The sequence below is a fragment of the Osmia bicornis genome, unplaced genomic scaffold, assembly GCF_907164935.1.
Source record: "Osmia bicornis bicornis unplaced genomic scaffold, iOsmBic2.1, whole genome shotgun sequence".
NCBI classification, from domain to species: domain Eukaryota; kingdom Metazoa; phylum Arthropoda; class Insecta; order Hymenoptera; family Megachilidae; genus Osmia; species Osmia bicornis.
The window spans coordinates 379,576-391,989 of record NW_025791318.1 but is presented as its reverse complement, the minus strand read 5'-3'; the positions used below and the strand labels follow the sequence as shown (position 1 = coordinate 391,989).

The 12,414-nt window shown below is 38.4% G+C and overlaps 1 long non-coding RNA gene across 1 annotated transcript; it reads right to left on the bottom strand.

The window, feature by feature from the left end:
• Nucleotides 1-8,275: 8,275 nt before the first annotated feature.
• LOC123988988 lies at nt 8,276-10,010 on the bottom strand. The gene is made up of 3 exons (XR_006830380.1): nt 9,237-10,010; nt 8,876-8,992; nt 8,276-8,808 (listed from the first exon to the last, which is right to left on the bottom strand). It is a non-coding gene; the product is annotated as an uncharacterized LOC123988988 (long non-coding RNA).
• Between the last annotated feature and the right edge of the window lie 2,404 nt (nt 10,011-12,414).

Sequence of the window (12,414 nt, the reverse complement as noted above, 5' to 3'; positions counted from 1 at the left end):
GGGGCGCCTTCGTTCATGGCTGGGGCAATGGAAGCGCGCTCTGGCAGCTGTTTCTGGCGTTACAATTCGACTTCGACCTATTCGATTAATCTCGATGTGACAGCCTGAGATCCGGTTTGATCGATTGCTCGGGTTCCGGCCTTGCGGACCTGGTCTCTTATTCTTTTACGCGTTAAGTATGCATCAATGTAATCTGCTATAACTGCACGATGGCATGGAATAAGTGTTCGCCATACTAATGGGTGCAGATTTTGCGTAGAACTCGCACTCTCCTTCTTCCGGTCATGCATTTCGATTTTTAGATTTTCATATTCTCAAATTTTGACTTCGATTACTAACATTAATTGCTATTTTATTTTGCTCAGGTGATACAGCTAAGGCGGGTGACTCCTATGCCCGTGCTGCCTGATGCTTTGTTCTGCTAGACGCATATTTTATGATTATTTCGGCTACACCATATGAGAGGCTGTGCAATTTCGTATTTGATTATTGATGGTGGCGAAAGGAATCGGTGATGGGATGGGCTCTGACACTGTACCTGCACGACCTGCGCGACTTTCTTGTGACTTCTGTCTCACCCTTCACGATGCGTATGCTGTAATCCACGGTGGTATATGGTTGGGAATCATTCACTTGGAAACTACATCTTTTGGCTTTATATAAGTTTATACTTTACTTTACTTTATTTAGCAGTCATCCTCTTATTACTATCGATTATGTCTATCATAAGGGTAGTATTACTATTCTAATATCTTAAGACTAACAAATAACATCTAAATTTAAGATTAAGGTTTAAGCGGTGATATTAGTTTCTAACATGTTAAATATTAAAAATTTGAATGAACATTAAACATATGGATTGATTACTTACTTCTAGATTATTACTTAAACTTATATTAATGATGTATTATTGGAATTGATGGGGGTATGATGAATGCGGATACGTGGTGGGATATTGGGGCGGGTGGGCTGGCGGAAACTGATAACTGTATTGGTGCTGGTGTTGATGTGTGGGGTTGCACGATGGATGCTGGCAACAGGAATGCGATTGATGCATGAATGAATGAGGCGGTTGATAATGATGCTGCTCGTAACAGGCTGGTTGGTGACCGGAGGGATATGGAGCATGATGATGGTAGCTTGGTGGGGCTGCTGGATTCGGCGGCTGTGAATTCATTCCAGCTGAATTTATCCCCATTAAGGGAGGTGGCGGCGCGCTGCCTGCTGGTGGCACATAATGATATCGTGTCTGCCTGGCCTGCCGTGATCGGAGTGGTGCAGGGCGAACCCATCGAAACGGGTTGCGTCGACGGGTGGAGGCTTGGCTTAGATGGACGACTGCGGTTGCGTGGCGCATCGTTTCTCTCTGGATTCGTTCCACGCGAGCTGACACCGCCCTCTCCACTGATTTGGAGATTACGGTGTCTAGATACTGCAAATAAATCAGAGTATTCTTTGCAACTGCACTTGATGGAGATGGGTTTGGGCTTCCGGCAGGGGGAAATGGCTTGAGTGTACTTACATTCGGGTTTACCAAAATTCTTCCTTGACCCTGGTCGGTCGTAGGTGTCGAGCAGGAGGGCCCGGCGGTTGTGTCTCCGGTGGTGCCTGGCTCTCTTGACTCGGTGATCGCTGGCAGAAGATCGGCCTTCATGGAGTCCATTGTAAGTCGCGGGTTGATGGCTGATGGCACTGGATTGTGACACGGATTGGTGACCGGACTGCAGACCTGTCGATTATACACTTTGTATTTTATAATTTTGCATCTTTGCCTATATTATGTTCTGTATTATTATTCTCTATTCATTCGCTAAATATCATTTATACACCTTTCTTACTATTTGCTATGCACTATTCAGTTATCTATTTATCTAGTTACTTATCTAATTGCTTTATTTATTTACTTATTCACTACTCACTTATTCATTATTCATTACCTTCATTATTCGTTATTCGCTATTTTCTACCAATCTAATGTTTAATATTTAACTTGCGGCAGCGAAATAAATGCGTGCCACTTCACTTATTTCCCACTTGCGCTTGCACCTTGACAAATTGATATTGGCGAACTTACCCTTTGTTCTATCCTTCTTGCTTTCGGCACACGCCTGCTTGGGACGAGCTTCCACTGTCGATTATTGCAGACGGCCGTAGCGTACTTCGTGTCTTCTCTGATAACGATTATATTGATAAATTGGTTGGTCGTACATGGGACGGGAGGAGTGAATCGGATGGCTGATCGATTGATTGTTCGGCCCACTGTTTTTTAGATAGCACTGGACTTGTTCGCTGATTAGGAGAGTGGGGGAATGTTGGATGGAAGTTTTGATGATCTGAAGGCATGACTTGTTACTTGCTTACCTTTTCGGATTAGCGGTGGAACTGTTTAGATTTAATTTGACTCTGCGCGTTTAACGAGGTGCACCAGACGAATGAACTGTGTGAATGAGCTCTCCTGGCAAGATGTCGCGCTTCCTTCGTGGCGAAGGTGGGGGGAAGGATTTCGGCTAAGCCGGCTGGTGACTGGAGGATTCTGCGTTGCGCTCATTGGTCGGTCTAGGCGCCTTGCTGCACGGTTGCGCAGGCCCGCGGGTCATACGGATGGGGTGGGGCGGGAGCCGAATGATCGGAGTGAATCCATCCCCTCCCTCCTCTCTTACTTGCACCTATGGCAATAATGTTTTGTGCGTATGCATGGCTTGTGGCTGTATAGATGGTTGGCGATCTATGATAAATAAAGGAATATTCAATTGGCTACTGCTACTGCTTTATTACTGGTAATTAACGTATCTGTGATTTCGAATCCGATTCTGGTTTTCGGTTTTGATCTGATTCAGATCTGGCCTCGGTTTCTATTTAATCTCGATTGTGTTGACTCAGGTTTTGATCTCGATTTTGATCTTGATTCGGACTTTGCTCCTGATTCTGACTTGCTTTTGAGTTTGATTATGACTTGGTTTCGATTTGATTTTGGCTCTAGTTTCGATTTCGGTTTCAATTATGGTTTCGGTGTTGATTTCGCATTTTATTTGTAATTCTGGTATTGATTTTGAGTTTGATCTTAACTTTAATCATATCTCGATTTCGGTGCTACCTGGATCTTGCTGTGGAGTTGACTTTGATTTCGATTATGCTTTGATTCTGTCTCTGATTTATTCTATCCATTCGATTTATTCTATTTATCTTACATTACTTTAACTTCATCTTGATCTCGAAATTTAAACTCGATTTAATTTTATCTTAGCTCTCGAATTTCTGGCTTACTTTTATTTCTTTATGCCGCCCGGTATGCTGACACATTGATACTTTGCAGCTGTGCGCGGGCCGACATTGTGTGAGCTGTCGTGCTGTTCATCGAAGAATGGCTTTTTGGCGGTCGACAACATAATTGCCTAACTTTCTCTCGCAATTATAATCTATAATTTAGAAATTCACTTCTCTTGCTTTTACTTGTTTTGCTATAATTGTGTGACTTGTGTTATTTATTATTGTATGACGTTGTATATCAAATATGTGTCAATAATATATTTTGTAAATTGAGCTTTTTCGCTTGCTCGAATTGCTCGATCTTAATTGCAGGGCTTTGGATTTAGTACTCCAGGATCATGATCTTAATGGTGTGAGCAAAATTTGGAAAGGATAATTCTGAATTTATAATTTTCGGATTCCGGGGCTAGTAATTGTACGACTCAGCTGCGAAGTTACATTTAATGTCAGTTACTCCCCGGCTATGATCATGATTATACTGCTGTTTATACCTATCTCACACGTTTCCATGCGTTCTGTCATTACTTGCTTGCTGGTGATTCTGTGCGACCATGATAGATGTTTAGGCTTGCCTATCTATTCTTAATTTCTATATTAATTTTGATTTTGATCCTGACCCTTGTCCTGACCTCAGTCGTAAATTCGGTCTCGATCTCTACCTACATTTCGATTTAATTCTGGTTCTTATTTTTATCCCAATTTCGGTTTCGATCTGGATTCCGATTATGGCTCATATCTATTTGAGTTATTTTGGTCTCGGGCGGAAGCGTAACTGGCTTCGATCCCGATTTTGATTGTGGTTCACATTCCAAATTCAGCTGTGATCCGATTTAGATTCTGAATCTGAGTTTTGATGCAACTTGGCTTTTATGTTGGCCTGATGCACCCCGAACATGACTACGACTTTGATCATTTTACTTTACGTCATTCTATATTGATTGGACTCTGACTTAATCATGATCTCGATTTGATGATTCGGCTCAATTGATTTAGTTGTTTCATACGGATTTTAGGAATTCACTTATTGTTTCTATTTTTGTAAGGTGGCGTGATGTTGGTTGTGGTCGTGTGCGTAACAGTATTATGTGTGTTTCGCACGGTCACTGAACGCAGATTCACGAGGCTATGCTATACTGGGTGGCCTCTTATCCCTATTCTAAATGATACTATCACTTAGCTGATGTGCTGATTGGTACGGTCTGGTCAATGATCTCACGCATTCAGGTTGGCCGGAATGAATTGTTTCGCGTCACCCGGTATTTCCTATTCTGTTATTCTGACGTAGTATGGTTCGTATTACTGCAATGATATGCGATAATCTGAGAGATTATTATGCACGTCAGTGCTGCGCCGGGTCTTTACATTTGCCTTCTCTGATCCCTCTCGTTGTTATTTCGGCTTTTTCCCCCCCCTTTTTTCTTTGCCTCTTTACCTAGTTTGGTATCATTATCATTTTTTACGACCAAACTGTACCGCATATCACTCTATATATGTCTTCCGCCTCTGATTTTCTTATTGCAGCTATTATATAATGTAGTTTGTATTGCAGATAGACATTTTTATGCCACTTTCAATTTAGATTCTTTATTTCTCCTTGGTGTTTTTCGATCATACTCTCATCTTCCCGATTATATCCTTATCTTGTTGTTAGAGGCTCTGTCAGACGCTTGTCTTCCAGCTGCATTTCAATTTAATCTATTACCGATAGGCTGGCAACTTTAGTTGATTGGCGAATGGTGTTTTGTTATTTCAGTGCCCAGTGTCCCTGTCCTTAGATTTTGGTCGCCCCGGTATTTGACTTGATGATTCCACGGGCTCTGGTCGTTGGCTGTGTTGGGCGGGTCGTATTTCACTCATCCCTATTGATAAGACGTTTTCTGCTTTGTTTGGCCGGACCGTTGCCCTTGAATTGGCGACGCTGCCTCGTGGCGAGAGGTTGTTGAGATTTATGACATCTAAGTCTTTCTGGACTGCACGACTGGCTCAGCCTTGTTGGGGATTAAGAACTTGTGTGCTGGTGCGCACGTGTTTTCATTCTGCTGGCTTACACGTGCCACGGGATTGAAGCGTTCATGAGGAGTTTGCGAACAATACGGGTACCTGTTGAGGGACCCCGGATGCTTAGTCTGACCCTAACAGGATTACACGTGCATTATTATATTATTATATTAATATATTTCTGCGCTGTACTTGCGGGAATGGTTTTTTCTTTAAGCGTTGATAAAGGGAACGTGATTGGTGAAAGTAGGATGTTCGGGGATGGACGGTGGGGGGAGGGGAGGGGAGAGGTGATGTGAGGCGCAATGGAACTTGACTCCCGCAATAGAATTGACTTTCGTATTCTTATTGATTCGTTCATTAATTATGGTCGTCCTGTCTCTGTTTTAGCGTGGAACAAGGGCTTGATTATGAAGGTGCGAATGTTGAGCGGATATGCACACATGTTTGTTAATTAACTGTGGATTGCGGTGCTATTAAGCCATTTAGCAGACTATCGTTTATCGAACGGCTTAATTGAATCATTCGGGTATTATCTGATCATGCTAAGGAGTTGTAGCCTTAAATTAATTTTCTCTGAAAACCTGTTGGTGTAAGTATACTGCGTCTCTAATGTAGTGGGTGAGACTATTTGACGACTTAAATGCCATTATAATGTTATGACATAATTTAATTTTACACATTTTATACATAATGTATTGGGAGCTTATAGTACTTGACTTGGCTTACATGGTATATTATGTGTAATTTTGCACTGCCTATTTTATAGATTCAGGTGGTGAATGGGTCGGTCAGTGCTGTTATGGGAGATTGCGTATATCTAGGTGGGAATTATTTATTTCTCTGCCTCATGCACTCTGATGGAATGTTCTACTCCTCCCGCATGTTGCTGGATCAGTGTTTCCATCATCTGCTTAAGCATATCTCAATACGACAAGCTGGGTGTCTGGCCGTGTGCTGCAACACGTTACTCTCCTGAATAAATCTTGCTTGGCCGCACTCCTCGTTGTAGCTATTGGTGCTGCCATCTAACGGTGGCGGCAGACTTTAAAGTTGGTGATTCTTAATGGGCGAGGACGCGGCCTTTTCTTTCTTTAAAATATGAAGAGGTTGGTTCTTAATATTCTCACAGCGCAAGTTCAATTAACTCTGATACTCAATTTAATTCAGGTTGTCTGATTGTTACCATTTCTTCTTAATATTACGGATGTCGTATTCACGTTGCATGACCTGCTATTTCACTGTTCTGATTGTCGCGTCCTCTAGCAAATTTTGTCTTGTTAATTCTGCATTTTCTTGATTAGGATTTTGTAAGGATGTGCAGACGGGGATGGGGTGATACAGTGGATGGGGGAGTCGATACATTTCCGTTAATATTTATAGGATATATAGTGGGGCGGCTACCGTTTAAATTTAAATTATATATTAATTATATTTGGATACATTAACAGTAGCAGCATAATAATTTGGGGCGGCATAATGAATATGATGGGCTATGATAGCTTACGTAATTATATTTTGCTTAATTGCCGGGTGTTACCCTTGTACTCTGTTGAAGTCACGCTCCGTTCTTAATCTCTGATGCTGATTATGGAATACTTGATTTATTGTTCAATGGTAAATGCTGGTTTGGTGGTATTGCGTGGCAAACCATCTACATGAGGTAACTTATGAATGGACGGTCTCATCGGTCGCTGAATGCGATACGTAATATATATGCTAGATGTCGCGTCGTGTTGATTGATGCTTTTGTTACCCTGATATGGAAACATATTTGGTTATTTATGCTTTTGAAAGAAATGATTCTTCCGGCATTCGTTGTTTATTCATTATTACTAGACTAATAATAACTGAAACGATCAATGGATTTATATACTCTGTGGCTTGCATTCCCTAGGATCGAACTGGTTTTCTATCTTCATCAACAGAATCATCGACTATGTATGTTTGGTATCTTTGTTTTGGCATCTGTCAGATGCTTGTTTATTATTGAAATGTAATTGACTCTATTTAAATTAAGTTAACTACTAAATCTTTGCTATAACAAGTCAGTTCAATTTATAATAAAATGATTAATCATACCCTTGAGGGGTTTAACTGTGGTGATTTCTGTTATTAGAAGACCTGGGCGTTGCTGTTATGCTATGTTTGGTCATATTGATTCATAGACATTTCATAATCTGGCATTCACTTAATTCGGTTCCGCGTGATTCTGTATGTATAGGCGACGTGTTTTTCACTACCCATCTTACATATTTGGTAGTCTAAATGAATGAGTGCAGCTTTGGCCGTATGTGTGCTCTGCTGAAGCCATTATTGCTCTGCACACTCTAGTTGATTGCCTCGCTTTCTCCCTGACAATTGTACCCGAATAACTAATTAACTACATATTTGCTTATTACTTAGGGTGATACAGGTCAATGCAGTTTTGTATGACTGATTCAACTCTGGTGCTTGATTGTTCACCCTAATAATTGCTGTTACTCTCTAATTAATTTTGCTCTTACTGGAATAGGCGACCGTTATTACTCCTCGGCCAATTGCATTGTGGCATAGCTTCATTCATGTTTATCTGCTATTTACTGTGTACTATCTACTACAACATGGATGGTTTTGGCTGTTAAAGTGCTGATGGCGCGAGGATCTGTCTAGTTTATATAGTTTATCATTTAAACGTTAGTCTAAATACCCTATTTCTTGAATTACTTCTACAATATACAGTAGCATGGTGTCAATTAAACTACACAGATTGCATTTGATTCATTTGATCTAACTTATTTGCTGTTTACTTACTCGTTCTATTTAGGTGTCATATAATAATCAGCCCTTTTGCATTTGCATCTACATGACCGCCTATCATTCGCCGTCTACCATTTACAATCTAACTCCTTACTCAATGTTTTGTAAGGGAATGGAGTATTTAATTAAAATCTTTACGGTTATTTTAACGAACCGCTTCCTGTATTGTTTTTTATTTTATTGCATTACACTTCATATTCATATTCCTTATTTCTTCGCGGTGTGTCGCACTACGTTGCGTTGCACTGCGTTGCATTGCAGTGTTTTTTGCGTTACAGTGTTCTACGATGTGCTGCTGGCAATAGCCTTCAATTTATTATTTATGTCTTATTATCTATCTTATTCTTTCTTAATATCTTTAATTAACCACTTTATTGTCCTGTCGTTCATTCTCTCATTCTCTCTTCATTCTGAACTGGACTGATTAAAGTAATTGATGTGATTGAACTTATTTTAATCTTCATGATGGTACTGATGGTGCGGAGGGTTGTGGATGGTATTCATTTATGTTTTCCCTCCTTCAATTTATATTTGTGCTTTAGAAGTGCCGAGTCATCGCTGTTTATCGCTATTTTGGTCATTTCATTATCGCCTTCTTGATCCTATTTTGCCTGTATGTCCCTGATATTCCTTGGACAGTTTCTTGGTATTCTCTTTCTTCTTTAATATTCTTTAATTCAGCTCATGCACGACGCTCTATGGTAATTGTAGGGTTCTTTCTGATGATGTGACGGCATACTGTTCCTGTAAATTAATGGCCATATCATCAGGATGGGCTATTCTGTTATTTTATAGTATATTATTATCCTACCCTTTCTTCTTTCTTTCTTTTTCAGTTGTAGTTCAGCTCCTAACTGATATCTGCCTCTTTTAACAAGCCCATGCATACTTGTTACATCTGGTGGTCCTAACACTTAGAATTATGTTTCTGTAAATAATTGTCATCCGTCATCTCATCTCTGAAGTACATGTTACATGACTTATACTACTTTATGTTTATATTACTCATTTTCTTATTGCTTTGCATCCGTTTTTTATCTGTATTTTAATTGTTTGGATGATCAACTTTCTTGGCGGGCTTGCATGATTCATGACTGATCGATTATAAGTATTGATTTATGTATTTTTTATGTATTTTATATGTTTTATATTTTATATTATATATATCTTACACGTTTATTGTTAAATTGTTGAATCCATCCCTCCTCGACTTTGTACATCCTTGCCGGGCTTGTTGGCCTTTCGAGGTCCTGATGACTTTCCGTGCGGGAGTGTGCGGGGGGGAGTTCGGGGTGAATTCAATTCATTCATTCCTTCTACACGGTTGGTAGTATGATGTTTAAATTTTGCGATTTCTTGACTGCGTTGTCGTTGTTTTGTTTTACTTATTAATTCATTATTACTTATTTGTTTATTTATTACTTATTTATCTATTATTATTCACTGTGCCGGGCTCACATCCTATTCCTTCCCTGCCAACTAACTTGATCTTGATTGACTTGATTTATTTTATTTCTTGTATTTTATTTATCCCGTTAATTAATAGCAGTTATTACTATTCAATGGTGTGTTTGGTTGGTTGTATGAGGTTTACTTGACTGTATGTGTTGTCTGTTTTATCTTGATTCTGATTTTGATCTTATTCATTTTGGCTTATTTGGTTGAGGGTCTCATGATTATTGTTCTCCTGGTTTGTTTATTCGGCCTTTCTTTCCTTGACAATCGGCAGTTGTTTTCCTTTATTTTTCTATTATTATTTTCGGTACTTTCGCGCAGTTTATTGTCGGCACCGCGATAATGTGCCTGCGCAATGTGCCTGCACCCCACGCAATCTGCGGGTTTATATGGGTTACTTCTTCCATAATTGTTATTAATCTGGCTTAATCTAGCTTTATGGTAGGTTCACTTTCTTTATAATTTATATTCAAATTATGTTTATATTTATATTCATGTCGATATTCATATTTATATTTATTTTAGTCCATAAATGATTTACATAATAAATAATAATCGCAGCTTGACTCAGTTAATGGGCTAATGGATTTATTTTGACCTCGGCCCGTCTTGAAATTCAACTTGTTGCTTTTTGTCTGAGTATAATTACCTATATCTTTCGCGAATAAGCGTCGTATATCAGACCTATTTTTGATGGTAAGCTTGATGATAAGCATGATTCCTGGGATTGTACGGCTGCATGATGGAAAGGCTTATAGTCGGTAACTGTTTAGCGGATAACTGGCGCGTGATGGGTGACCACTGTGCGACTGATAATTTGTGTGCCGACAGTCGTTACGGAATGAACGGCCGAGTATCGTATGGTAGATGGTATATCTGCGGATGGTAACATCTTTGGTGCTGCGGTAGTTGCCGACTAGGGATAGCTTTGTGGCTTATCTTCGAGCAGTATTGCGAGCTTTGCTTTACTTACGATGCGTTTTGCTAACATTACCTCTCATATGTACTTTACTTCCGGTTTCATTGTGGTGATTTATTGAAAGTTTGTGAAGCATTTTCGCTTTTCGCTTTTTAATATTTATGTACTCTGTAATTAATTGTTAATTGATTAATTTGATGGTTTGACGGTTAATTTGATGATGGCTGATGGTTATTGTGGTATGAACTGGGGAATTTTATAAACGTTTGGTATCTATATTCTTAGGTTTATGGTTACGTTCTTTACTTTTACTTTCCCCGGTTTCCTATCTTAGTTGACATGATAATGGCCATCGGTCATCTGTGATGTGATGTGGTACGAAGTGATAAGGGATAAGTTTCAATTAAGCTAAATCAATTGAACTTTCTAATTTGAACGTGCGGACGTGATTGCCGTGACAGTGCGTGTTTCAGTATGCTACATTGAGACGCGTTGCAGTGTATTTGTTAAGTGGTACTATTATTTGCTTGGTTTTATGCATATTATATATATATATACAATTACTATATTATTATATTATATATATCATGTTCATATTTGTATTTGTATTTTATATTTATATCCTTATATTTATATTTTATTTTATTTTTATGGTTAGGTTAATATTTATGCTTACTACATTCAATCTTCAATCTTCAATCTTCAATCTACAATACACGTTTAGGTTACAATCAATTTATGATCAATTTAGATATTGAATGTATATATACTATATTATATTATTATATTATTATCCCAGACCATGGATTGCATCCGGTTATTTGAGTTGTATTAGTGTATTAAGCCATACTTAGTTAGCACTATGCGCTAGATTGTATTGTAGTGTATTATATTATTATTATTATAATTAACTTCTTATCTTATTATATTATTATAATTGAGTAAATAAGTGTACAGGGTGACTAACAGTGGCATATGGCATAATGTATTGAATTGCATTAAATGACGTGATTCTGATTATTAATATGTGCTTGTTCATTCACCGTACCTACTGTGATTATATATTCTATGTTCTATATGCTCTATATTCTTTATTTCTTGCTTTATTTATATTCCTTTTGGGCCATTCTGACATGCTTCAGGAACTTCTCTCTCCAACTATATGTTCAGGATTCGTGTTTGTAATATCGCTCACTGCTCATTTGTAGCCTTTCGTACCCCTTCAGGACAATGTTCTGCATGTTATGGCTAGCGTAATTCCAGTACAGCTGTGACGGATGATGGATTTGTGAGATTTGAATATTTATAGTACTTTATGCAATCTTTTGTACATTATCCTATCTTAATTGCAATTCTAATTTTGATTTTGATTTGGAAAGTGTTAGTTTAGTATTAGTTGTTATGGTGGGTGCTCAGAGAGGCATACGCTGCAGTAGTCTTTCTTTCTTGCATGATACAATGTCTTTATTGTTTTCTATGCATATGTACACAGGTACACATATGCATCACGGTTCCTCAAATTCTCTGAAATTCCTGATTTTCTGGACCGTGGATCTCATTTGAACTTCCTATAACAATGTCTGGGTTGGTTTTGGTACTCATATGTTTTCCATATGTTTCTCTATTAATCGGGAATAAAAGGGGTCTTAATGGAATTGTATTATTTAAATTGACTATAATATGAGGAGTTTAATTAGCTATCTACATTAGTATACTTTATTAAATTGTTAAATTAATTACATTTGGCATGTTTGCTACATATATAAATACATACGTTCACAATAAATTTTGATCTATTTTCTTCATATCAGAGATTAGTTTTCTTCTACTTCCATATTTGGGTTAGTAACATTACAGTAGTATGTGATGTTTATTATTTGATTAGTTCTGTTCAACACGCGCTGTATTACACTGATTTACATTGATTTACTTTATCTGTATCAGTATTAACTTAAATTTAATATCATACTCGGAGC